The sequence below is a fragment of the Ovis aries genome, chromosome 1 (assembly GCF_016772045.2).
Source record: "Ovis aries strain OAR_USU_Benz2616 breed Rambouillet chromosome 1, ARS-UI_Ramb_v3.0, whole genome shotgun sequence".
NCBI lineage: Eukaryota > Metazoa > Chordata > Mammalia > Artiodactyla > Bovidae > Ovis > Ovis aries.
The window spans coordinates 140,991,861-141,017,578 of NC_056054.1; the positions used below are offsets into that span (position 1 = coordinate 140,991,861).

At 38.8% G+C, this 25,718-nt stretch overlaps 2 long non-coding RNA genes across 2 annotated transcripts in view; one reads left to right on the forward strand and one right to left on the reverse strand.

The window, feature by feature from the left end:
• The window catches only part of LOC132659865 (uncharacterized), a 293,826-nt gene that overhangs the window by 94,719 nt on the left and 173,389 nt on the right, over positions 1-25,718 (forward strand). The gene's annotated exons all lie outside the window — the stretch shown is intronic.
• Positions 2,030-25,718, reverse strand: part of LOC121816215 (uncharacterized) — a 56,931-nt gene continuing 33,242 nt past the window's right edge. The window contains exons 2-5 of the long non-coding RNA XR_006055690.2: positions 21,309-21,379; positions 14,099-14,223; positions 9,270-9,398; positions 2,030-5,311 (exon numbers count right to left, since the gene is read on the reverse strand). This is a non-coding gene — a long non-coding RNA (uncharacterized LOC121816215). The remainder of the gene's footprint in view (positions 5,312-9,269; positions 9,399-14,098; positions 14,224-21,308; positions 21,380-25,718) is intronic.

Consider the following 25,718-nt stretch of genomic DNA (forward strand, 5'->3'; position numbering starts at 1 on the left):
CACTTTGAGAAGTGCATTTTACCTCAGCATATAAATTTAATTCGATGTGCCAATCCCCATTCAAAACAATGGTATAGTAAATACATTATATTTTTATCTAGATCCTAGAATTAGCACAGTACTTGTTTACAACTTTTCAATGTAACTGTTCATTTTTACCTTGTTCAATAGTTTTCAAGGTTTTACTCTATGGAAATGAGCTGATCAATAAAGTATTGAAAATCTTTGATATTTTCTTGATTGAGGAATACAATCCCCCATACATGGACATCCCCCCAGCAATTAAATGATTATCTATTTTAACTTTTTAGTTTTCTTGTGCTATCTTTATGCAACATTTAAATTGATGTGATATTAGAAAATTAATTTGTGTAATTACAAAGAGTTTTTTAATCTCTGGATTTGTACTGATATGTAATCTTCTCAAGATGAAATAAAATCCCTTGGTTAGTATGCTGAGTAAGAAGATGTCAGTTTTCAATTATAATCCAGTATAAGTAACCCTACTGAACACTGGTACTTTGTGTTACTTATCTTAATTTAATTGCTTTTTTATTAATCTTAATACTTAACAAATGGGATCTTATCTGCAATGAATTTTTCAAGAAGCATTGTAGAGGTTTATCATCGCTACCCTTTTTTAAATTTTATTATAACAAATATGAATTGCAAAAGCATTTTGCATTCTTTACTGATGCATATTTTAAAATATCTTTCAAGTCTTACTTCTTAAGAATAAAAGTGTTTTCTTGATGAAAGCTGAGAATATCACTTCTTAAATGTAATATTATTATTTATTATTCCTAGAATATATACAATGTCAGACACAAAGACATTATTTGACTTATTTCTATGTAAGAAAAAATACAGTATTTCCTCATACCCCATTTTGTCATGTGGGGTATATATGCATGCATGTATATTTAAATGAACTTCCAAAGTAATGTATTTCCAATTGAGGAATAAATAATCCACATATTATATTAGAATCTATTAAAGTTATATGACACTTATCTCTGTAGTCCACATGGTGCTTACTACAATGTGTGTATGTATTATATATATATATATATTTTATATATGTATTACAGTTGTCTTCCCTGGTGGCTCCGTCCATAAAGAATCCGCCTGCAATGCAGGACACCTGGATTCAATCCCAGGGTCAGGGAGGCACGTTGGAGAAGGAAACGGAAATCAGCTCCAGTATTCTTGCCTGAGAAATCCTATGGACAGAAAAGTGTGAAGGGCTACCATCCATAGGGTTGTAAAGACTCAGACATGACTTAGTGACTGAACTAACTAAACTCTATATTACACACATATAAATTTAGTATTAGTCATAACTTTCAAAAATTTATAACTAGGAGAACATAAATACCCTCTTAAAATCTACATTCGTATCATTAGGGACACTTAAAAAAATTATGTCAGAGTATAGTTGATTAACAATGTTTGTTTCAGATGTACAGCAAAGTGATTCAGATATACATATACATGTATCTAATCTTTTACATATTCTTTTCCAGTTAGGTTGTTATAGACTAGCGAGCAAAGTTCCTTGTGCTATACAGTTGGTTTCTGTTTGTTATCTATTTTAAATATAACAGTGTGTATGAGTCAATTCCAAACTCCCATTTTTTTAAATTGAAGTGTAGCTGATTTGCAATATTGTGTTAATTTCAAGTATACAGCCTAGTGATTCAGTAGTTTTGTAAATTACATTACATTATAGGTTATTACAAGATAATGGATATAATTCCCTGTGCTACACACACAGCACAACACACAGTATATGCTTGTTGCTTACCTATTTTATATATAGGACTTTTAATCCATTAATCATTTACCCCTAATTTGTCCCTCCTTCTTTCCTCTCCCCTTTGGTAACCACAAGTTTGTTTCCTATACCTTGATTACTGTGACAGCCTCTAAATTGGCCCCCAATAATCCCCGCCTCCTAGTATTCGCAGATCTGTATAATCCCCCCTTTTTAAGTATGTTGGGTTTACTGATTCACTTTAAAAAATTCTTATTTCTTTCTTCATCTTTATTAAAGTATAACTGACAAACGAAAATTGTATATAAACTTCAGATATGCAGATGACACCACCCTTATGGCAGAAAGTAAAGAGGAGCTAAAAAGCCTCTTGATGAAAGTGAAAGAGGAGAGTGAAAAAGTTGGCTTAAAGCTCAACTTTCAGAAAACGAAGATCATGGCATCCGGTCCCATCACTTCATGGGAAATAGATGGGGAAACAGGGGAAACAGTGTCAGATTTTATTTTGGGGGGCTCCAAAATCACTGCAGATGGTGACTGCAGCCATGAAATTAAAAGATGCTTACTCCTTGGAAGAAAAGTTATGACCAACCTAGATAGTATATTCAAAAGCAGAGACATTACTTTACTGACTAAGGTCCGTCTAGTCAAGGCTATGGTTTTTCCTGTGGTCATGTATGGATGTGAGAGTTGGACTGTGAAGAAGGCTGAGTGCCAAAGAATTGATGCTTTTGAACTGTGGTGTTGGAGAAGACTCTTGAGAGTCCCTTGGACTGCAAGGAAATCCAACCAGTCCATTTTGAAGGAGATCAACCCTGGGATTTCTTTGGAAGGAATGATGCTAAAGCTGAAACTCCAGTACTTTGGCCACCTCATGCAAAGAGTTGACTCATTGGAAAAGACTCTGATGCTGGGAGGGATTGGGGGCAGGAGGAGAAGGGGACGACTGAGGATGAGATGGCTGGATGGTATCACAGACTCAAAGGACGTGAGTCTGAGTGAACTCCGGGAGATGGTGATGGACAGGGAGGCCTGGTGTGCTGTGATTCATGGGGTTGCAGAGTCGGACACGACTGAGTGACTGAACTGAAGATATACGACTTAATGTTTTGATATATGTCTGCATTGTGAAATAATTACCACAATCAAGCTAATTAATATTTCCATCATGTCACATGGTTATCTTTTGGATGATGAGGACACAAGACCATGATAGCTCAGTTGGTAAAGAACCCACCTGCAATGTAGGAGACCCCAGTTCAATTCCTGAGTTGGGACGATCTGCTGGAGAAGGGATACACTACCCACTCCAGTATTCTTGGGCTTCCCTTGTGGCTGGTAAAGAATCTGTCTGCAATTTAGGAGATCTGGGTTCAATCCCTGGGTTGGGAAGATCCCCTGGGGAAGGAAAAGGCTACCCACTCTAGTATTCTGGCCTGGAGAATTCCATAGGCTGTATAGTCCACGGAGTCATAAAGAGTCGGACATGAATAAGTGTCTTTCACTTTCACCATCGACAAATTTCAACCTCATAATATGGTATTGTTACTATAGTCATATTGCTGTACATTAGATCTGCAGAGCTTATTAATTTCACACAAATGAAGCTTTGTACTCATTGATTGACATTTTCTCATTTCCCTCTGCCCAGCTTCTGCTGCTGCTGCTGCTGTGTCGCTTCAGTCGTGTCCAACTCTGTGCGACCCCAGAGACGGCAGCCCACCAGGCTCCCCAATCCATGGGATTTTCCAGGCAGGGACACTGGAGTGGGTTGCCATTTCCTTCTCCAGTGCGTGAAGGTGAAAAGTCAAAGTGAAGTCGCTCAGTCTTGTCCGACTCTTGGCGACCCCATGGACTGCAGCCCACTTAGGCTCCTCCGTCCATGGGATATTCCAGGCAAGAGTACTGGAGTAGGGTGCCATTGCCTTCTCCACTGCCCAGCCTCTGGTAGCTACCATTTTAGTCACTGCTTTTATGAGTTTAACTGCTTTAGAAGTGATAGGGAGGAAATTTCAAGATCAGGTTTCTAAGAGACTGTACCTCTCCTTCTGTATATTACTTGAGCTGGCAACAGCTAATTGCCATGTTGTTGGCAGCCCTGTGGAGAGGCCCATCTAGAATGTTGGAGAAATGAAGCCCTCAGTGCAACAGACTGAAAGGTACAGAAACTCTTCTATAACCACTTGAGAAGCAGATATTTGAGCCCCACATGAATTCTAACATGTAGCTCTGACCTATAGCTTAGCAGCCTTGTGAGAGACCATGAGATAGAGGCACCCAGCTAAATTGTGCCCAAATTCGTGACTCAGAGAAAGTATGAGGCAACCAATGTTTGTTGTTTTAAGCTGCTAAGTTTGGTGATAATCTGTTATGTAGGCATTTGGGCTTCCCTGGTGGCTCAGTGTTAAAGAATCTACTTGCCGTATCAGGATATGCAGGTGCGACCTTTAGGTTGGGAAGATCCCCCAGAGGAGGACATCGCAACCCACTCCAGTGTTCTTGCCTGGGAAATCCATGGGCTGGGGCTCACAAAAGAGTTGGACATGACTTAGCAACTAAACAACAGCAAATAGACAAATATTGCAGTTACCAATAACCTAACCTCCCTAAACTAAGTGTTCTGACACAGGGTTACTAAGATTACTTTACAGAGGCTATAGACAAGAGTTTCTTCATAAAAGTAAGACTGAATAGACAATTTATTCTAAACATTCATAATTTTAATATACATTTTCTAATATAAATTTGGAAGTTAATAAAATGGAAAAATAAAAGTCTATTTTTTAACACATGAATTTATGAGTTATTACAGAAAAATTTTTTTTCATTTGATGAGTAGTTGGTTTCAGAATTGTATCAAAGAAATAGTTTATCTTCAGCTCTTTCTTGAGCTCCAAATTTGTACATACACCTACCTGCTCAACATATCTACCTGAATACTCTGAAGCCGTCTCAAATTGAACATGCTTGTAACTAGTATGATTATAACATGATCTTTTCTTTTTCCAAACCTTCTCCTCTCTGTGTTTCCCCTCTTAGTATATAGCCTCATCATGCCTCCATTTCTGCACTTCAGAAAGTGAGGAGTTATCTATAGATGATAGCCTTTATAGTAAGTAGGAAACAGGTTAGTTTGCTCCAACAAAGTGTATGTAATTTGTGTGTGCTTAGTCGCTCAGTCATGTACGACTCCATGGACTGCAGCTCACCAGACGCCTCTGTCCATGGAATTTTTCAGGCAAGAATACTGGAATGGGTTGCTAGTGGGTTCCTCCTCCAGGGAATCTTCCTGACTCAGGGATTGAACCGTGTTTCTTGCATCTCTTGCACTGGCAGGAGAATTCTTTATCTCTGTGCCACCTGGGAGCTGTGTGTAATTTAACACAGGTTAAATAACATAGAAGCTCTTTTCTCTTTCATGTGGTTTCCAAATAAGCGGTCTGAAGAGATAAGTTGTTGAGGTAGCCTTGCTATCATCAGTACATGGCTTCCATTTTGGAGTTCAAAGCAGTTTTTCAAATGCTGACCATCTCTCTGTGGGAAAAGAGGAAAGTTATGAAATAAAACCCATGATCAAATAGTACCATGTATCATTTTTACTCACATGCCACTGGCCACAGCTTAGTCACAAGGACACATCAAACTGCAAAAGGAACTGTAGTCTGGAAATGATTGCCCGTGAGCCCAGGTAAAATCCCAGTGGGCCAGCATGGTTTGAGATGATTAGGGACTCTTAGGGAAAACAGTCTGGCTTCAAATTCCTCCTCTACCACTGGCCAAGCTGTGTACTCTTGGGTAAGATAATTTGCTTCTTTCTGCATCAGATTCCTCATATGGAAAATGTGCATAATTTCACTACTTCACAGAAAACTACTTATAAAGTATTTAGAACTGTGCCTGGTACAATTAAGTCTTTTACAGCTCAAATGAGTGGGAAATAATATATATTGCATCTCTTAATAGCAGGAGATAATAGGTACTCATGGACCGCAAACACCAAAATTTCAATCCCTTTCATTTATTCTCCATATTTAATCTGTCATCAAATTCTGTTAGTTTTTTTTTTTTTTTAACTGTCCCCAGGTCTGTTGTAACCATTTTGAATCTTCCCTTCCTTCCCTCCACCCTAAAATATGCTCTCCAGACTCTTTCCAAACTGAAAGCATAATCATTTCATTCTCCATCCATCTTTCGCCATGGTTTCTCAAAGCTTCTCAGGGCTTTTAGAAGGAAAGAAACAAGGACGGAAAAAAGGAAGGCACGAAGGAAGGAAGCCTTACAAGGCTGCATACCCCTGGGCTCTGCCTATGCTTCTGGCTCCTCTTTCCCAGTCTCTCAACACTCTAAGTGATATTAATATGCCTTATTTCTGTTTACTTTGTTGCTATACCAGGTTTCCTCTAGACCCAATGTTCTTGTCTGTTTTCTTCCCCCTGCGTGGAATGTACTCACTCCTGTTTCAGTCAACTAATATTATTTTTTTGTTTGAAATTTAAATTAATTATCACTTCCTTTGTCAAGTCTTGGTAATCACCTAAATAAGGCCACTTCCTGGTTTATAGATGGCCATCTTCTCACTGTGTCCTCATCTGGCAGAAGGAGAGAAGGAGCACTCTGCGGCCTCTTTTCTAAGAGCACAAATTCCATTTATGAGGGATCCATCCTCATAACAAAATCACTTCCCAAATGCTTCACTTCCAAAGACCATTTTGCTGGGGTTAGGATTTCAATCTGTGAATTTTGAGGGGGACATAAAAATCAATCTGTAGCACCATACATGTGTATGAAGCTGCCTTGTACCCTGCAGGCAAGCCCATTTGCTGTATGAATGGCAGTGGGTGAGTGTCATCACTGCCATATGCATCAGAAGAGTCAATCATCTGAGCTCTGACCAAATCCTTGACTCACAAATTATGATGTTCTATAAACAATTGTTGTTTTAAGCTTTAGAGTTTCTGGGTTATTTGTTAAGTAACAATAGTGAACAGTAGCCTAACAGGAAATATGCATTTCTCAGAATTATCCTGAAACTTCTAATCCTTGTATCATAAGAGTAGGCCATAATTCACCTAAAACTTACTAAACATGTTTAGTAGAACCCACTAGTATAATTCAAGCACATAATAATTTAGCTCTGCCATTGTTTCCCCTTCTAAAAGAAAAAAAAAAAGAAAAACTCTCCTAAACTTTTATTCTAGAGTGTATTGATAGCTAGTTTAGTTACCTATATTTTTGCCAATAATACTACATTTTTTTCTCTTTGTTTACAAATTCAGTACAGCTGTATAGGCTTACACTTGAACAATGTGGGGGTTAGGGTAATTGACCCTATCTGAAGTCCAAAATTCATGTATAAATTTACAGTCTGCCTTCCTATGCATGGTTCCATATCCACAGAACTATATGAGGACATCATATAGTATAGTAGTTTGCATCTTTTGGAAAAATCGCCATATAAATGAACCCATGTAGTTTAAACTTGTGTTGTTCAAGGATCAATCATATTTTAAATACACATCTGAGTGAACAACTAGCAAAAATGTTCATCCAGGCGAGAATCAGAGAAAAATGAAGGAAAAGACCTAAAACCTAGAGAGACAGTAAATGTCTAGCAGTTAACTTCTAGAGTGCTTTAAAAGTGAAGTGAAAGTGTTAGTTGCTCAGTCGTGTCTGACTCTTTGTAACCCCATGGACTGTAGCCCACCAGGTTCCTCTGTCCATGGGACTCCCCAGGCAAGAATACTGGAGTAGGTTGCCATTTCCTTCTGTTTGCTCCAACTTCCAAAGTTTAACTAATTTCATTATACAAGCATGATTTTTTTTTCTTTTAGTTTGTGAGGAATTTATTTTAAAATAATTATTTTATGTATTGTGAATTATTTTAAAATTTGAATTTTTAAAACATTTTTCCCATGAAGAGCTCAGTTCTACTTGGATAATACTAAAGGATTAAAGGTTGAAAATCTAGTTAGGTCAAACATCTTTCATGGAGTTTTATCCAGGAAGTGAGATTTCAAATCAAAGGGATTCTTCACAATATCTAACTTTATGTATCTCACATTGCTGATGAGATGTTCTGATGCCCTTGAAAATTCTCTGATGCTCATCCAAACAGATTGCTCATGTCAGTATCTCTGAAAACATAAGCATATATAGAACTTTCCTTCTTGATTATTCCTTATAAATTTATTTACTTTTTTTTTTTTATCATAATCACCAAAATCATCCCATGAATAGCTGTGGTCAATTTCTTCCTCAGTGGCATTAAAGAATCTAACATTTAATATTTATACAAGAAAACTAATTTCTATGAGTCACAGTATATTCTGAATCCTTGTCTTACAGTATAGCACCCATAAAAATGTGTTATATAAAAGTATTCTTTCTTTTATCTCTACTTCAGGTACTGTTTCCTGAATTTCTAACAGTTTTTCTCTCTTTCTTTTATTTTTTTTATTATTTTTTTTGCATTTAAAACAAATTCACTTATGAATCTGGCAAACAAACAGCATCTTTAACCAAAGAACAGGGTATCTGGTTCTCCTTCAAACAGACAAGAACATATTTTCTTTGGAGTGATCAAAGGGACAGGGCAGTTGGCAAATTTCAAAGCATGATTATGTGTTCTCTCTAAAGCCAACTGCTGAAAGAACTCATTGGCTAAAAAAGAGCTTCACTTTTTTTTTTTTTGGATGAAGTTTTTAATTTTATTTATCTGGACAGTTATAAAATGGAATTCTTTCTTGTGGTTCCCAAATAATAAATTTCATAGATGTATATGGCAGAATGACAACATTAAACTTATAGTACATTCTCCAGAAACCAAAAGCTGGCATCTTATTGAGATGTCCACAGTTGGAAACCACAGCTGAAAGGTCTGTGGTGATTCCTATCCAACAGCAAGTGCTAGAAGGTTTTCTCTGCAAATACCCCTCATAAAAGACAGATACGTGTGCATTGTGTGTGTATGCTCAGTTCCACAGTCATGTCCAGCTCTCTGCGACCCCATGGACCATAGCCCACCAGTGTCAGCTGTCTATGGAATTTTTCTCAGCCAGAACACTGGAGTGAGTTGCCATTTCCTACTCCAGTGTAGCTTCTCAACCCAGGGACCGAACGCACTTCTCTTGCAACTCCTGTATTGGCAGGCAGATTTTTTTTTTTAACCAATGAGCCACCTGGGAAGCCCAAAAAGACAGATACAGAGCATCTCATATTTGAAGATCCCTGCTTCATGCATTGGAGAAGGAAATGGCAACCCACTCCAGTGTTCTTGCCTGGAGAATCCCAGGGATGGGGGAGCCTGGTGGGCTGCTGTCTATGGGGTTGCACAGAGTCGGACACGACTGAAGCAACTTAGCAGCAGCAGGAGCAGCAGCTTGCCTGCTAGTAAAAGTATCTGGAAAGCACCAGGATAGCACCTATAGCAAAAATAATCCCCAATCTAATTCATATGATTTTACAAACAAACAAACAAACAAAATCCAAAAACCTCCTAAATGAACTTCCAAATGATCCAGCTTCATCCCATCTTCAGTAGGCCAGCAACTGACTTCTTTCTTCTTTATAGATTTCTGGTAATATTTTGCTTTCTTTCACAAGTCAGAGGTACATTCATGAACTAGGAAAAAGAAAAACAGCATACCTGGCTTAATTCTAATTTAGCGGGTTTTGCTACAAACAAACAAAAACAGCTGAGAGTAAATGTAGGTAGGCCTGGGATTGTTGTTCTATTGAAATTCACTTACAGTGCCTAGACAGCATTAACTCTGTGTCACCTGAGAGATATTAGTCTAAGTTGCTTAAGGCATTTTGTTCAAGTAGCAAAACAAACCTCCTTTTCACTGTGCAAAGTCTATGCTTTGAAGCTATGGGAGCAAGAAAAAAGAAAACCTAAAATAGTCTCTGCCCTTGATATATTTTAGAAGAGAGAAATTTCTGTAGATGATGGTACATAGCAGAGGTTTTGCGTGATTGACCAGTTCTCTCAGAAACAGAAATGAGTAGAAGGCAGAAACATCAATTGCATTTCTACTGGACTAATGTCTTTGGACTCAGAATAGCCTGAAATCAAATCCTGGGTAAACCCCCTAGCAGCTGGTGTTGCCTTGGGGCCTGTTACTTAACTTCTCTAAGCCTCACTTTCTTTACCTCTTTAGTGGGCATCAAAGAACACATCTCTCAGGGCGACTGCGAATATTACATTACAGCGGTAAAATAAATTCTGAGCAACATGTCTTACATTACTAACTTTGAGTTTAAGTTATATAAACTTTTATTTAAAATGAAGGTATTTTACTGCACTGGAACTGACAACACCTTAGTAAAAATTTAATAGCTAACATCAGGAGTTTCCTTAAATGGTAACATTCCCCCAACTAGAACTTTTGCTGAGGTTAAATTGTCACATTATTTTTAAAAGATATTGTTGGTTGATGTTTGGTAAAATTTAAAATCAAAACTTGAAAAATATTTCAAGATGATATAATTTTATCTGATTGTTTAGTAGGGCCATGTACAGCCCCCACAGATGCTAAATTGGAGACATAGGTAAGCAGTACCCTACTGCATGCCAAGGACAGATGTTTGTAATCAAACTAAGCTAACTGCAACTTTCTGAATTTCCTGGATTTATCTGAAAAAAAAATCTGAGACCTTGTTAAATGTGTGAGGATTATTTGGAGTGATATGAAAGTACAACAAAATGTAATGGAACTATGACACTGAAATTTGAGTAAGGTACAGCTCAATCGTGCCTAGATATTTTCTCTATTGGTACTTAAAATTGCAAGCAATATTGTAAACTTTTTATAGGATGTATAAAACATTGCTGTATGTGATCTTCAGGGTTTCTGTTTCCAGTTGTCTGTTATGTTTCTTCCTGATTATTCTTCTTACTAAACTTTTGCACGTCAGCTCTAGTTATAAGATTATTCAAAACAGAGATTTTAAATATCTGTGTGCATGTATTTAAGTTCTTCTAAAGAATTAGAATTTGGTGCTGAAACTTGCTGTGATGAAACAGTAGTAACAAGAGCAGCAATGGGAAAAGCAAAATGTAAAAGAAATTCGGGACTTGATTTGTAGGAGTGAGTTTCTTTACATTCATTGTGCTATTTTGTGGTGGAAAGTCTCTGAAAAGTGTTTTTTCAGGAAGCTTGTTTCTGCTAAAATAAACATAGCTGGCATTCACCTGGTCTTTTACCTAGGAATCACTCTATGCTGCTTTAGCCACCAGTAATATGTAAGCATCATTCAGTAATAGCATAATTTACCATGTATACTTGTCTAATTATAATCTTATTAGCATACCACTTTCCCCCAAAGCTATAATGGGATAAGAAACAGAGAAAGGTGAAGAGAATGACTAATGAACCATAAAAGTTACTTTATGGCTTATTTAAATAAAATCTAATCTTAAAACAAAAAATTAGAGTTTCTGCATCTTTAGGGAACAGTGTCATTTAAGCAAATGTCTTAGAGTGACAATATGTAGCATAGGAGATACAGAGAGAAAATCACTGAGATAAAAAAGATGAGAATGAATTTTTAAATCTCATTAGGAAAAAGAAAGCAAATGACATAGAGAAACAGCAGTCTATGACTTTAAAAGCTGTCATCAAATAAAGGACACTGCTTTTAGAATTACTTATGCACCAATTTAGCACTAGGATGGTGATATCTTGCACACTACTCCCTGGAAAGGGACAGTTTTTCTTTAAACAATTATCTGCTAAAAACAAGAAAAGAGGTCAATCTAAACTATATTTCTGAACATAGTAGAGAGCTAATGGTGGCAAGTTAAGTGTCAAAAGTTTGATTTTGATCAAAAGGAAATAAATGTTAACAGCTTTGATTTGATAGTTAAATTCAAATAGTCCTCCAATTAACAATTAAACATATAAAATGTTGTAATAAAAGGAAAGATGATGATAGTGAGATGTGTATATATTTTGCTAATTTCAACATAATTGGGAATGTTGAACTGTAAAGAATGAAAGACGCTCAGTCATGTCTGACTCTTTGTGACCCCATGAACTGTAGCCTGCCAGGCTCCTCTGTCCATGGAATTCTCCAGGCAAGAATGGTGAAGTGGGTTGCCATTCCCTTCTCCAAACTATAAAGGTGTTCTCATAAAATGGCATTCATATCTGTCTCTGAAATACAGATATAATTTTATTTGCTTCTGTGTAAGTAAGGATGGATATTGGGAAAAGTAAGCAGGCAAACTGGGCTTCCCTGGTGGCTCAGTGGTAAAGAACCCACTTGTCAATGTAGGCAACACAGGTTTGATCCCTGAGTTGGGAAGTCCTCTGGAGGGACAAATGGCAACCCACTCCAATATTCTTTCCTGGGAAATTCCACGGGCAGAGGAGCCTGGTGGGCCACAGTCCATGGGAGCGCAAAAGTATTGGACACGACTTAGTGACTAAAAAAACAAAAACAAGCAGACTATTTCCAGCAAACATAGAAATCAAGTCAGGAAAGAATGATAACATTGGCATCTACATGTAATCAGAGGGAGAAGGGTTCATCCATGTATAGCAAGGTTATGAATTAACTGTTGTAGGAAGAAGGTGACTGTGTAGAATCTGACTAATCCACTGTTCTCAAAGATGAAACTTCTAAATTAGCATGGTTGTTACAAGAAAATCAAATAAATAATAAACTGAAATGAGTATTATCTAAGCAGCTGTTAATAGATGTGGCAGTGGCAAAAGGAAACATGGGAAAAGACCTGGGGACAGAGACAGGGACAAAAGAGTCTATGTAAGTGGAAATCTTACTAGCTCAGGGGCCTCGAAAACATTTTAGGCTCCCAAGTGATTCATGGGGAAAACTAAAAGTGATTGCAGCTTCCATATCTTTTCTGGTTAGTAGTGAAGATAGCTGACTGTGGGGTATGGGTAGGAAGCAGTCTTTGTGGTAACTGATTTGGTTAAAGTGACTTGAAATTTTTTATTGGTTTACTGCTCAGAAAAAGATATTAATGGGGGGAGGGTCAATGATGTATCATTTATGAAACATTTGCTTACTTAACTGCTAGAACCAGGGAAGCCCAACTCCTAAAACAAAATAGATAATTGCTATTTAGTTCTCTTTCTTTTATATGTATATTATATATGTAATATATAATTATCTGTAGTATTTAGTTGTAGTATATGTGTGCAAGAGTGCAGGCTTAATTATATTTGATTCTTTGGGACCTCATGGACTATAGCCCACCATGCTCCTTTGTACATGGGATTTTCTAGGCAAAGAAAACTGGAGGGGGTTGCCACTTTTTCCTTCAGGGGATCTTCCTGATACAGGGATGAAACCAGCATCTCTTATGTCTCTTGCATTGAGTAGACAGATTCTTTACCAACTGAGCCACCTGAGAAACCCCTATATATATTTAGTTATTGTATATATATTTAATTGTAGTATATAGTTAGTTTTATATATGTATATTTAGTTCTATATAGTCAAGGCTATCGGAGAGGGCAATGGCACCCCACTCCAGTACTCTTGCCTGGAGAATCCCAGGGATGGGGGATCCTGGTGGGCTGCCATCTATGGGGTCGCACGGAGTCAGACACAACTGAAGCGACTTAGCAGCAGCAGCAGCATCAGTCAAGGGTATGGTTTTTCCTGTGGTCATGTATGGATGTGAGAGTTGGACTGTGAAGAAAGCTTGAGTGCTGAAGAACTGATGCTTCTGAACTGTGGTGTTGGAGAAGACTCTTGAGAGTCCCTTGGACTGCAAGGAGATCCAACCAGTCCATTCTGAAGGAGATCAGCCCTGGGTGTTCTTTGGAAGGAATGATGCTAAAGCTGAAACTCCAGTACTTTGGGCACCTCATGCGAAATGTTGACTCATTGGAAAAGACTCCGATGCTGGGAGGGATTGGGGGCAGGAGGAAAAGGGGACGACAGAGGATGAGATGGTTGGATGGCATCACTGACCTGATGGACTTGAGTCTGAGTGAATTCCAGGAGATGGTGATGGACAGGGAGGCCTGGCGTGCTATGATTCATGGGGTCACAAAGAGTCGGGCACAACTGAGCAACTGAACTGAACTGAACTGATACGTGTATATATATATATATATATATATATATATATATGTGTGTGTGTGTGTGTGTGTGTGTGTGTGTGTGTGTGTGTCTGTGTGTGTCTGTGTGTGTGTGTGTGTGTGTTTTGTTACATATGTATATATTTAGTTCTAGGCAAGTCATCTAATCTTATGGTTCCTAAATTTCTTCATCTATAAAATGATGCTTATTTATGGTACCTTTTTGGGGAATCAAGTATTTGGCAATTTTTGAGTCACCTACACTGTAATTAGAAATCATGACTGAAAATACTTTGTGTTCCTCCCAGAGAAGATTCACTTTAAAGGTAGTATTGCTTCTCTTGTATCTTTAAAGAGCCTCTTCAGACTTTTATATACTCCAACATGCTGGCAAAAAAATAAAAATAAAAATAAAAATAAATAAATAATGACCGAAACAGCAAAATAGCATTTAAGCTTAACTCTACTGCATTACTTAAGGATTCTCTAAGAATAATAGACACCAAAATAGTACAAAACTACCTCGACATTAAGGGATCATACAATATTCATTACCCCAACTAAAATAACGCATAATAGAATCATCCAGCACTTTCTAAACTAGTTCAATTTCAGTTTGACTGATGACTTTGGAGCCTTTGTTTATCTAAGTGTACCAATGTCAAGGGAGTAAATACATATATCATTAAACCATTAACTGTGTATCTGCTTAAGCCATCTACTTTGGAAAGATCTAGTACTGTTAGGCTTAGACATTTCAATTGAATTAACCATTTTGAGTCATATTTTACACAGTAATTATTTGAAATATCAAAATTTGAAAGCAACTTTTATTCTATCACCATTTTACTTTAAAACATAAATCGCCATTTTACTTTAAAAGCAGCAACAACAAAAGAAAGCTTTTGCAAAACACTTCAGAAAACAAACAAACAAAAGCCAAAAAAACTAGGAGTGGGATGTAAAGCAGTTGGGATCAGATATTTTAGGCTCCAAGTTTATGACATTGGGCCTTCTCCCTATTCTTGGTACTAGGTGTCTAGCCAGAGTTAAGGTTGCTCCTGATTTAAGTATAATTAAATCTGACCTGAGCTAGGAAAATCTAGATTGTTAAAAAATATAGAATATAAAGTTTGTGCTCAGTTTACGGAAAAATAAAGTAGGTAAAATCTAGACGACAGAGCATAGTGAGAAAAAATAAATTTAAGATTGGCAGTACTCACAGCAGGTTTAGTCAGCACCCTAGTGTCGGGATGTTTGATGCTGGTAACCAGTAGAAACACTGGCAAGATTTTGTCATCCATTCAAATTTATGCACAAGTAGGCAGAATCATATGAATAAATTTCAAAGGAAAGGAGAATGAAAACTGTGGTATGTATGTTTATAAAAGTAGAAGTGAAAGTGTTAGTTGCTCAGCTGTGTCTGACCCTTTGTGACCCTATGGACTGTAGCCCACCAGGTTCCTCTGCCCATGGAATTCTTCAGGCAAGAGTACTGGAGTGGGTAGCCATTCCCTTCTCCAGGGGATCTTCCCAACCCAGGGATTGATCTGGGTCTCTAGCACTGCAGGCAGATTCTTTACAGTCTGAGCCACTGGAGAAGCCCATGTATGTTTATATAAAACACCAGAAGTCTGACAAGATTACATTTTTTTATTCTAAATTATTTCTTTTTTTAGTACAAAATTAATGTCAGGTCCTGGACTTCCACAAGGACTATTTATATTTGTTCAAGAAACCTCAAATTCATGACTGCTCATATGGCATAAAAAATTGTCCACATAAAATGGAATAAAGCATTACAGAAATATTTAAGTGATCCTTCAGACACTTAATGAGAAATACTGCTTAGCTGATAATGTCAGAGAGTAGAAGTGCAAAAATTCTCAGCTGAATTCAGTTGAATCATAGCAAAAGTGTTGGTTGAACAATCTCATTTATCTGCTTTGGGTGATCCTTTTTTGCATACTGACCTTTATTATATGACTTGGCAAAATTGCATATCACAAAATGGCAATAGCCTCTACAGTTTGTTTTGAAGGTTCCAAACCTCAAATATTAAATTGATGAATGCTGTGGTACATTGCAAAGCATTGTATTTCAGACACATTTTATAAATTCCATTTTGTGTTTCACAAATCAGCTTCTAATCAAATTCAACATTCTCTGGAAGATCTTATACTACATAGTAAAAAATATGTGTTAAAAAATTACTTCCTGAAAGAGAGGTGGGAGAGCACTGTATTAGCACAATGCTTCTTTAGAATATTTAAAGGAATCTTGATCAAGAGGTAGGTGATATATGTATACACATGGTCGATTCATGCTGTTGTACAGCAGAAATTAACATAACATTGTAAAATGATTATATTCGAATAAAAATGATCTAGGTAAAAGTATATAGAGACTATATATATATTTATGCTAAAGTAAACTTTTGTTGACTATATCCTAGTTTATTTTTTGTATATGTATATGCTTCTGTTTATGTATGCCCTGAGGATGGGGGAGGAATCTTAAGAGGGTTGACCAATACATTGTCACCTGCTAGGGTTATTCAATTTATCTCAAGTACAATAACTACAATATCATAGACTATTAGAATTGGAAATAATCTTTAACTTATTTTTGCCTATCTAAACATTACAGTATCACTGCAAACTTTCACACAAATTTTAATCCAGCCTCTGAACATATCCAGTTTGTTTCTGAGGAAAATGATCTGTCCTGTGAATCTGAAGTCCTAGAGTCGGAGGTCCATTTGTCAAGCTCCCAGGCTTCTGACCTTTTCTTCCTTTGACTTTTGTGCTGGAACGAGAACTGCTAAGATCTCATCTGACTCTCAGATTTTATGATTATCTCAGTCACTGAGAGCCCAGGAATCTAATCAAACCCTGCACTGCTCTTGGGGTTAGAGGATATTCTTTGGGTCCAGCTGAAACACCCCTCTGGTCTTTCAGCCTCCATTCTCAGAATCATATCTCTTGGATTTTAGAGCCACAATTAGAATATGAATCCTGACACTGCTCAGGAACAAGTTCTAAATTCTAACACTCTTTAAGAGCCAGGGGCATTCTTATTTTACGTGTAACAATATTCTTTTGATGAAAGTGAAGTCAGTCTTTGGCGCTCTTCTTAAAGAAGCAAAAACAAAAGGGGCCATCAAATACACTCTCTGCTGAATTACACAAACTATTATGTATGATGGAGTGGACCCCCATCAGTAGGCATGGAGATCACCTGGAATGTCCAGATGGTTCCTTAGAATGAGGGTTTTCAAAAGCCCATTGCTAGACATATGTGTCTGCTTAGAATGTTTAACCTTCATGGTCTTTAATCATGTAGCATTATGTGAAATGCCACTGGCTGAATGGCTTGATGGAGTGTTTTGAAGCTGTAGAGTTTCCAATCTCCTGGCCACCACCAGAGGCCCTGCAGACACTGGGAATGTGGGGCCTCGGTTTGAATGCCTCTCTATTGGTCTATGAGAAAAGAGGGCAGATGGGAGTCAGCCTTCACATTGTGTGGGATGGGTCTAAGGAGTGCTGTGAGGAAAAGAGTGAGTGAGAAAGAGGGAGAGAGAGAGACAGAGAGATCAACTGCTTGGGAGGGCAAGGAAATACCTGTTCTGATTCTTCCCTAATTGTTGATAATCCCCAAAATATTTTCCCCTCAAAATTAAGTTCCTGTGAAGAAGATCCTTTCGGGGATTTTTAATTCTCTGAGGGTAAAAATATCACCTGGCATGGAAGTTTATTACTCTATATGTCATAAGTAATGAAAAAGCCAGTAAGGATTAAAAGTCCATCCTTGTTCATTTTACGGGCAGCTGAAGTATATGGGGAATGGCTTCATAGTAGGAGACACTCACTCGCATCAGCCTGTCCTGACACTGAGTGTTGACTCTGCCACTATCCCCAGGTGCAAGGATCTGAACTCCTCTGAACTTCAGTATTCTCATCTGTGAAGCTGGAATAATTTCAGCATTGTGGCAAAAATTAGAAAAAATAAATAAATAAACTATGCAAAAAGCTTGTCATGGTGCCTGAAACTTAGTCAACTCATAAAGCAGAGCTATTATTAACTCTTTATTTGGATTATAATGATGGTAGAGTGCTTGTTAGGAATGTCGACAATCTTTTAGCAGCTGAGCTTGACCCAGGACCCTTCTGTGTGTGTAAGTGCTTTGTCCCGTACTTGGCCATTTTAGTTTCCATCTATCTGACTTGAAGTTTTTTGCTTGAGCTTTTATTTTTAAAAAATGTTGCCAGATCTTGCTTCTGCTACTTCTGAAGAGCTCTGAGGCTTCATGGCAACATCTCTTACTCGCTTTTCAGAGTCCTAATTCTATCTAAACAGAAGCATCTGAGTTCTTTCTTTCATGTACTCAGGGTGCTGGTGGTTGGGGGGGGGGTGGTCCAACATTTTTGTTGTTGTTGCTGAAACTCTGGAAAGAAAGCAGGGCATGGAGCTGTGCTAGCCAATTTGGCAGCGTCCTTTTTTCAGCCCACTTGGCTGTGCACAGTATTCTGTCTGAGTTTGGGAAGATCTGTCTGCTTTTTTCCTTTGAAGAGAGGCAATGAGAAATGAGGCAATGGATTTGTCTTATACAACAGCCTGGAAAAAATAGGCCATGGCCTAACAAATAAGAAGAGTTGCATGGCCTCATTCCAAGAGTTCCTGGCTGGGGACAGGGGGACAGGTTGAGACGCCGTCTGATAAATTTTGGTTCCTAACTGCCCTCTTTCTCGAAACAAGTCTTGCTTAAAACAAAAGGTGGGAGTAGGCAGGAGGAAGTGTGGCTCCTTATATAGAATGATGTTCCTCCATCAAGAATCAATATCATGCAGATTTAGAAGTCACAGGTCACATCATGTTTCCCTAAGCACAGCAGTCAACCCTACAATCCTTGCATATGGCAGTGAGATGTGATAAGGGGCAGGCACTACCCAGTCCCAGGGGCTCCTCTTCTGAGACTGGTTTAAACCATTTCCTTGTCAAACAAGTTCAAATGACCATACACTGTCCCTCTTTGCTATGCTTGTCTCGGCAAAGCGCTTTGTCCTTGTGGGGTCTGCCTTTTCCAAGATGACTTGTTCTATTTCTCTCCTTGTTGTTTTCTTTTCCAATCAGTGAGGGAGCCCCAGACATGAACTGTAACAGGGGTTTCTCACTCTCTACTCCTCCCCTCTCTATAGACACACACACACACACACACACACACACACACACAACCTTTTTTTTTAAATTTTCCTTTTCTTTTCTTTTTCTTTTTTTCACACACAACCATTTTAATTGCCATTTCCACTGATGACTGAGTGATGTCTTTCCTATCGGACACTCTTTGTTATTTTGGTTTGAAATTCAAGGAATAGGGGAGGCTGGGATATCATCAATCTCAGAGGTGGCTGGTCTGACTCAGCGTCTGCATCAAAAATAGTGCTCTAAAAAAAGGCAGTCTCCTCCTCGCTGTGAACACCTAGATTTCTACCTTCCCAGGGCATCGTTCACTTAACTCCTTGACTGCCTGCCTGGGTTATGATGGTCACAGACTGAATCTGTATTTCTTCATCTCGGAATAATGCTCCTCAGAGCTGCTTTATGGAGCTATTCACAGATGAGAGCGGGAATGAGCCTAACAGCCCAGTTCCCTTTTCTGTATTCTGTAACATTCTCATCTCAGCCACTGTGTCTGGCAGCCACACAATGAGTCCCTCCCTGCGTGTGTCAGGGAGATGGATGGTATCTGCAGTGTCTGCATCTCGGTGCTGACTCTGTGAGCTCCTGCTGAACCTCACCTCGCAATGCTCGACTCTGTGCCATTGGATCAGATAGGCAAACCGCCCCCTTCCAAGAAATGTCTTATTTTCTCCCAACACAAAATGCTTTAATGGAAATAATGACACACATTAGGCACGTTGATGGATAGCGCGTTGTACTTTCATCCTCCATATTCCTGATTATAGGACTCTTTGTTTTTGTCTCATTGCTCCATTATTTTTTTTTCAAAGCTGAAACAAAGAGACTACAAGTCTAGGTAGTGGTTCTTTACAGGCATCTCCTACATCTCTGCTCTCTTATACTGTATGGAATCAGAAAACAAATAACAAAGGATATTAATGAGCCCCCGTCTCCTTATCAGGGAAGTACCAGTTCATTTTGGCTACTTTTGCTTCTGATCTAAACTGGCTGGGTTTTGTTTCAGCATGAAATCAGTTCTGAACCGTGTACAAATGTGCCACCATGGGGTCTTTGGTAATGGATTATCAGTAAGATCTCAGTGATGCTAGGACCATGTGGGCATATCTGAGCAAAGTGGAATCATGTGGGATTGCAACCAAAGGAAGAAAAACAAGGACTATTTTTACTATCTGCTTTCTAGAGCTGACTTCACGGGCATGTATCTTACGTTGTCACACAGGGCCGCACACGTGGATGGGCAGTTTAACGCTCTACTAAGGTCTTCTTGAAATTCTCAATGATTTGTGAGCAAGAGGACCTGAAGATTCATTTTGCAGTAAATTCTGCAGCCACTCCGGGTGCCAGGCACTGCTCCATGTTTTGTTGCTAGTAACAGGATTCCTCCTTGGTTTTTCCCTTTCTGCTCAGTTTTGACTGAGGTAAAGCAGGACAGACAGCAGCATAGGTGTTAGGACACTGAAGTGAGCGTGAGGCAGCCTGCCACCCCATACAAAAGGTTATGTAGGAAGTGGCCATGAGAACCTGCTCCATATGTCCTGGACCCTTTGATCAGATCAAGGGTCTCAAAAAGGTTTTGAGATGTGTGCAGGCATCTGTTCAGAGAGAGAGCAATTCCCTTGCTGTGAGTCCCCTTCCTTGTGGTTGGGAAGATAAGGACTGGCTTCCCAGGTGGCTCAATGATAGAGAAACCTGCCTGCCAATGCAGGAGATGACAAGCAACCCAGGTTCAATCCCTTGATTGGGAAGATCCCCTAGAGGAGGAAGTGGCTACCCATTCCAGTATTTTTACCTGGATAATTCCATGGATGGAAGCGCCTAGAGAATTACAGTCCATGAAGTTGCAGAGAGCTGGACACTACTGAGCACATGTGCATACATTTTATATTGGGGTATAGCTGATTAACAATGTTGCCATAGTTTCAGGAAGGCAGCAGAGGGACTCAGCCATAATATACATGTATCCATTCTCCTCTAAACTCACCTCCTCCCATCCAGGCTATCACATAACATTGAGCTGAGCCCCATGTGCTATGGGTCCCCAACAGTAAGACTTTGTTGGTTATCCATTTTAAATATAGCAGTATGTACATGCCTATCCCAAGCTCGCTAACTATCCCTTCCCTCCATCCTTCCCACTGGAAACTATAAATTCATTCTCTAAGTCTGTGACTCTGTTTCTGTTTTGTAAATAAATTCATTTGTATCATTTGCTTTTAGATCCTGCATATAAAGGAAGCCATATAATATTTCCCTTTCTCTGTGTGACTTACCTCACTCAGTATGGTAATCTCTAGGTCCATCCAGGCTGCTGCAGTTGACATTAGTTCACTCTTTTTAATGCCTGAAGAAAATAAGAGACTTAAGGGAGACACAAAGTACGGGTATCTTGCTCATGCTTGAGAAAGTTACAATGGACTATGGCTCAGATACAACTCATGCTTGGAAATCTATAAACTAAAGAGAGGCTAAATAGGGGATCAAAGGGAAGTGATCTAATTTGCTGGAACAGGTTATGATGCTGAGCATTGACTGTGGGCCATTTGCAAGAGAGCTTTGATGTAGAATTATCGTAGGTCTCCCAAGGTCTATGTTGGGGCTTCTGGAGGCATGAGGAGCCCCTGAGGGAGGGCTGTTCAGCTGGTGAGTAGTGGTTGATGCCGGAGTAAAGGACCTAGAATAGAAACACATCTGCTGGGACCAAGAAAGCCATAAGAAAGATTGGCTGAAGAGAACATTCGAAAAGCCTGCTAAAGCAACCATGAGGACAAGGGTTGACTGTAATCATTCTGGTAGCCTCCCTCTAAGAACTGTCAGCTTCGACTACCTGACAACCAGAAAGCACAAAGCCACCCAGGTATTACTTTTCCTTCTCTTCATCACTGATCCCTAAATGAAGCTAAGACTGGGAGAGATGATGAGCTGGAAGGGACAAGCCCCAGAACCCTTGTGCCACTGTAAGTTCCAGCCTATAACAGGTGCCAGCTGGTTAAGGGGTTAAGTTGCATGCTAAATCAGGTTTGGAATTTTCACTACTTTATCAGACTAAACATTCCCGTGACTGAATTGAGCCTGTGCTCCAATTGAAAGTAATGGTTGGATCTCCTTTTACCTGATAACAGAGGAAAGTCAGAGAAAGCTGTCTGGGTGTTCCCTCTAGGGCCACGAGGAGGTTATATTTTCTCCCACTTTATCATTAAACCTTGCTCACTGATCACAGTGAACATGCATCATGCCTGCTGACTTATTGGCCACATCCTTATTACCCATCCAGTCACCCAGGTGTTTTGCAGAAAGTACTATCCAAATGTCGGAAAGGAGAAAAATAAGAAACTCGGAGGTTAAAAGACCTTAGCAAATTAATAAATGATGGAGCTAGAATTTAAAACCTGGTTTGTCTTTTTTAAAGCTTGTTCTTTTAATCATTAGACTCTCTTTCCTAAGTTAGAAAAAACAAAAACCAAAACCACCATCTATTAAGTACCCACTATATGTCAGGATAGTGCTAATGGCCTCACATATATGATTATATTATTTACTCTCTACATAAGGCATAAGTTAGACGTGCACCTACAGAGAAAGCTGAGATGTACAGGGTTTTAATAACTAGTCAGTAACTAGTCTGAAACTGCATGGGTAGCTATTATCTGCCTGGCCATAAACTCATGCAGTTCATTAAGAGAAAGAAATAGAGATTGAGACAGAGAGATTAATTTCTCCCTCTTTTTATTCTCAAATAAGTCATATCTTTGCTAAAACAGAATAAGATGGAAGCCTTCCTAATTATATAGCCAGTCAAGCATGGATGCTAAGTTGCTTCAGTCATGTCCGATTCTTTGCAACCCAATGGACTGTAGCCTAACAGGCTCCCTCTGTTCATGGGATTCTCCAGGCAAGAATACTGGATTGAGTTGCCATGCCCTCCTCCAAGGGATCTTGCCAACCCAGGGATCAAATCCATGTCTCTTAAGTCTCCTAAACTGGCTGGTGGGTTCTTTACCAAAGCCCCACGTGGGAAACCCTTATAGAGCCAGTAGTAGTCACCAAAGAAAACCCAAAAGAATTATTAGCTACTCATAGTCCCATGAAGATGTACCATAAGTAAAGAAAAAGAAAACTAACAGTCATGACAACCTTATCCCATAATGAAGTGACCAGCTCTGCATGACTCACTGTCAGTGAAGCTGTAACATTAGAGAGAGGACAGTACTGTCTTGTCTCCAGGAATATCCAGGGAAGTCTACATGGAAAAGGTGAGTCATTAATAATAGTTTTATATAAATAATTTGAGAACAACAACAGGAAACATCCAGGTTGGGGAAGTGACCACAATAGCAAAATCACAGAACTGGGGATAATACAACTAACAAAAGGAGAAAGCAGGAAAAGCTTGGTTGTTTTTTTTTCCTTGAAAGACTGCTATTTTTTCTAGAAGAGTGGGCCATATGTTGAAGCTCCATTATTTATGCAGAGAGCTGCGGTCAGGACAGTAGATATGAACATGATGTGATGGGAAATGATAGGCCAGGGATTAAGTCATGTTTTTGAAATGTCTGTCTGAGAGTGGTATGCTGGAACTTCCCCAGTGGTCCAGTGGTTAAGACTCTACACTTCCAATGTGGGCTGCAGGTTCGATCACTGGTCTGGGAACTAAGATGCCACATTCTGTGCAGTTTGACCAAAGGAAAAAAAAAAAAAAGGAAGGAAGAAAAGAAAAAGAAAATAGAGTGAGGGTGACTAGAATTGGTTAAAATTGTCCCAGTACAATATGGCACCTAATTTTAGCCAGTGCAGAATATACTTTTGGATTCTCTCAGTTTTCTTTCTGGATTGAGAGTAGAAAGAAATGGGGATGGGCGTAGAAATACTTGGAAGATAGATGTATGGATGTGTAGATTCCAGAGAAGTGTATATCTGCAAACTCTAAGGGAAGAGCTGTAGTCCTGAAACAGTGTGGGACTTTTTATCATTTTATGTTAAACAGTGCATTTAAAGCTCAAAGCTGGGTGAACCAATACAACAAAGCACATGGTAAATTTTCAATATCTATAATAGTACAGAGAAAAATCATCATTCTGGTACTGGGAAGCATGACATTGGTATAAATAACAGTGACTTCAGTTGAAATTATGTTTTTTCTTTTGAGGTACAATATTGCTATATGGAGAAAAATTGTATTTCTTTTCCTCTTAGCATTTTTCTTTTTGGCTCTGCTTTGCAGCATGCACAATCTCAGTTCCCCCACCAGGAATCAGACCCTCATCCCCTGTGTTGGGAGTGCAGAGTCCTAACCACTGAACAGGCAAGTCCCTCTCTTAACATTTTAAAATCAGCATACAATGGTTACCTGTGTCGCCTGTGCACAGTGGAATAGTCAAAGAAAATCCTGGATCTACTAAACACTTAAGAGTGAATAACAGCTATTTTTAACCCCCCTAACATACTTTCTGGAGTTGGAATGCTGCATCGAAACGTATCATCAAAGGCTTTGCTGCAAAGTGCCAGGATGCTATTGAATAAGTTAACAATGAGGCAGGGAGGGGAGTTTTAATTTGCCCCAAACTTCTCTTACAGTGTCTTGGTAACAAGCTCTGATGTATTCTTGCAGGGAAGGGGAAGGGAGGAGTGGCTGGTGACAGGGAGTAAGTCATTGATGTGGTGCATTTTCCAAATCTCTCACTGGCAATATCCATACTGTAGTTTCTATTTGAAGTGTTGACAATGGAGGAAACATTACTGAGAATGGCTGTCATGGATCAGCCAATAAAGCCTGAATCGCCCTTTCCTTTCACATCCACTTGTCCAGTATGTTCTGACACAAAACAGCATCAACTCAGAAGGGGCGAAGTAAGGTTACCTAGGATCCCAGATAAATTTCTTTTAAGTTTGGCTTATTCCTTTGAATGATTTCTTAAAACTGACCTTTCTGTTGAGGCATTTTCTAGAATAGTAGGATGTCTTATTGAAGCATGCCTGTTGAGAGTCTTTGAACGCCCTTTTTCCCTCCACAGCTGAACAAGTCTACTTTGACTTTGGAGCAGAAAAAACAACGTGGTATTGTTTTTCCTTTCCTCTGGAATATTCAGTCTCCATTCTCATGAATAAAGTGAAGCAAAGAAATATCAATGTATTGTTGAAGTTAGATGTTATTTGTGTTCTCACTTTAAAAAACACTTTTTTGTTTGTTCTGTACCAGTTATCAGTCAACGACATCCCTGTAGGTATAATGCACACGTGGCTGATTTCTTCAGGGATTTATACCTGGAATAAATGCATGCTGCCCTCACAGACCTGCTTCTTAATTGACAATAGATACAGTCAATGATTTGCTTAAAATATCGTTAGGAACATACATGGTTGCCAGTTTTACCTAGATTGACATGATGAATCTCTGTGACAACCTAATTAGCTCAGTTGCTTTGCTCAAAATGTAGGGCCTGATAGGTCCTTTTTTTCTCATATATTTTTTTCTTTTTTAAAAAGTAAAAACAAGATTTCAAGTCAAGATTATTGAAATAAATATTATTTGAGAAATCTAACAGTGCAAATAAATGTGTAAGTCACAGAAGGAAAGAGGACAGAGTAGTCGTGAATGAAGTGATGAAAGCATGAAGAGTTATTCTAATGAAAAGCTATGTTAGAAGAACTCTCAGGCCTGACACTCGTTTGATCCTAAACTTTGT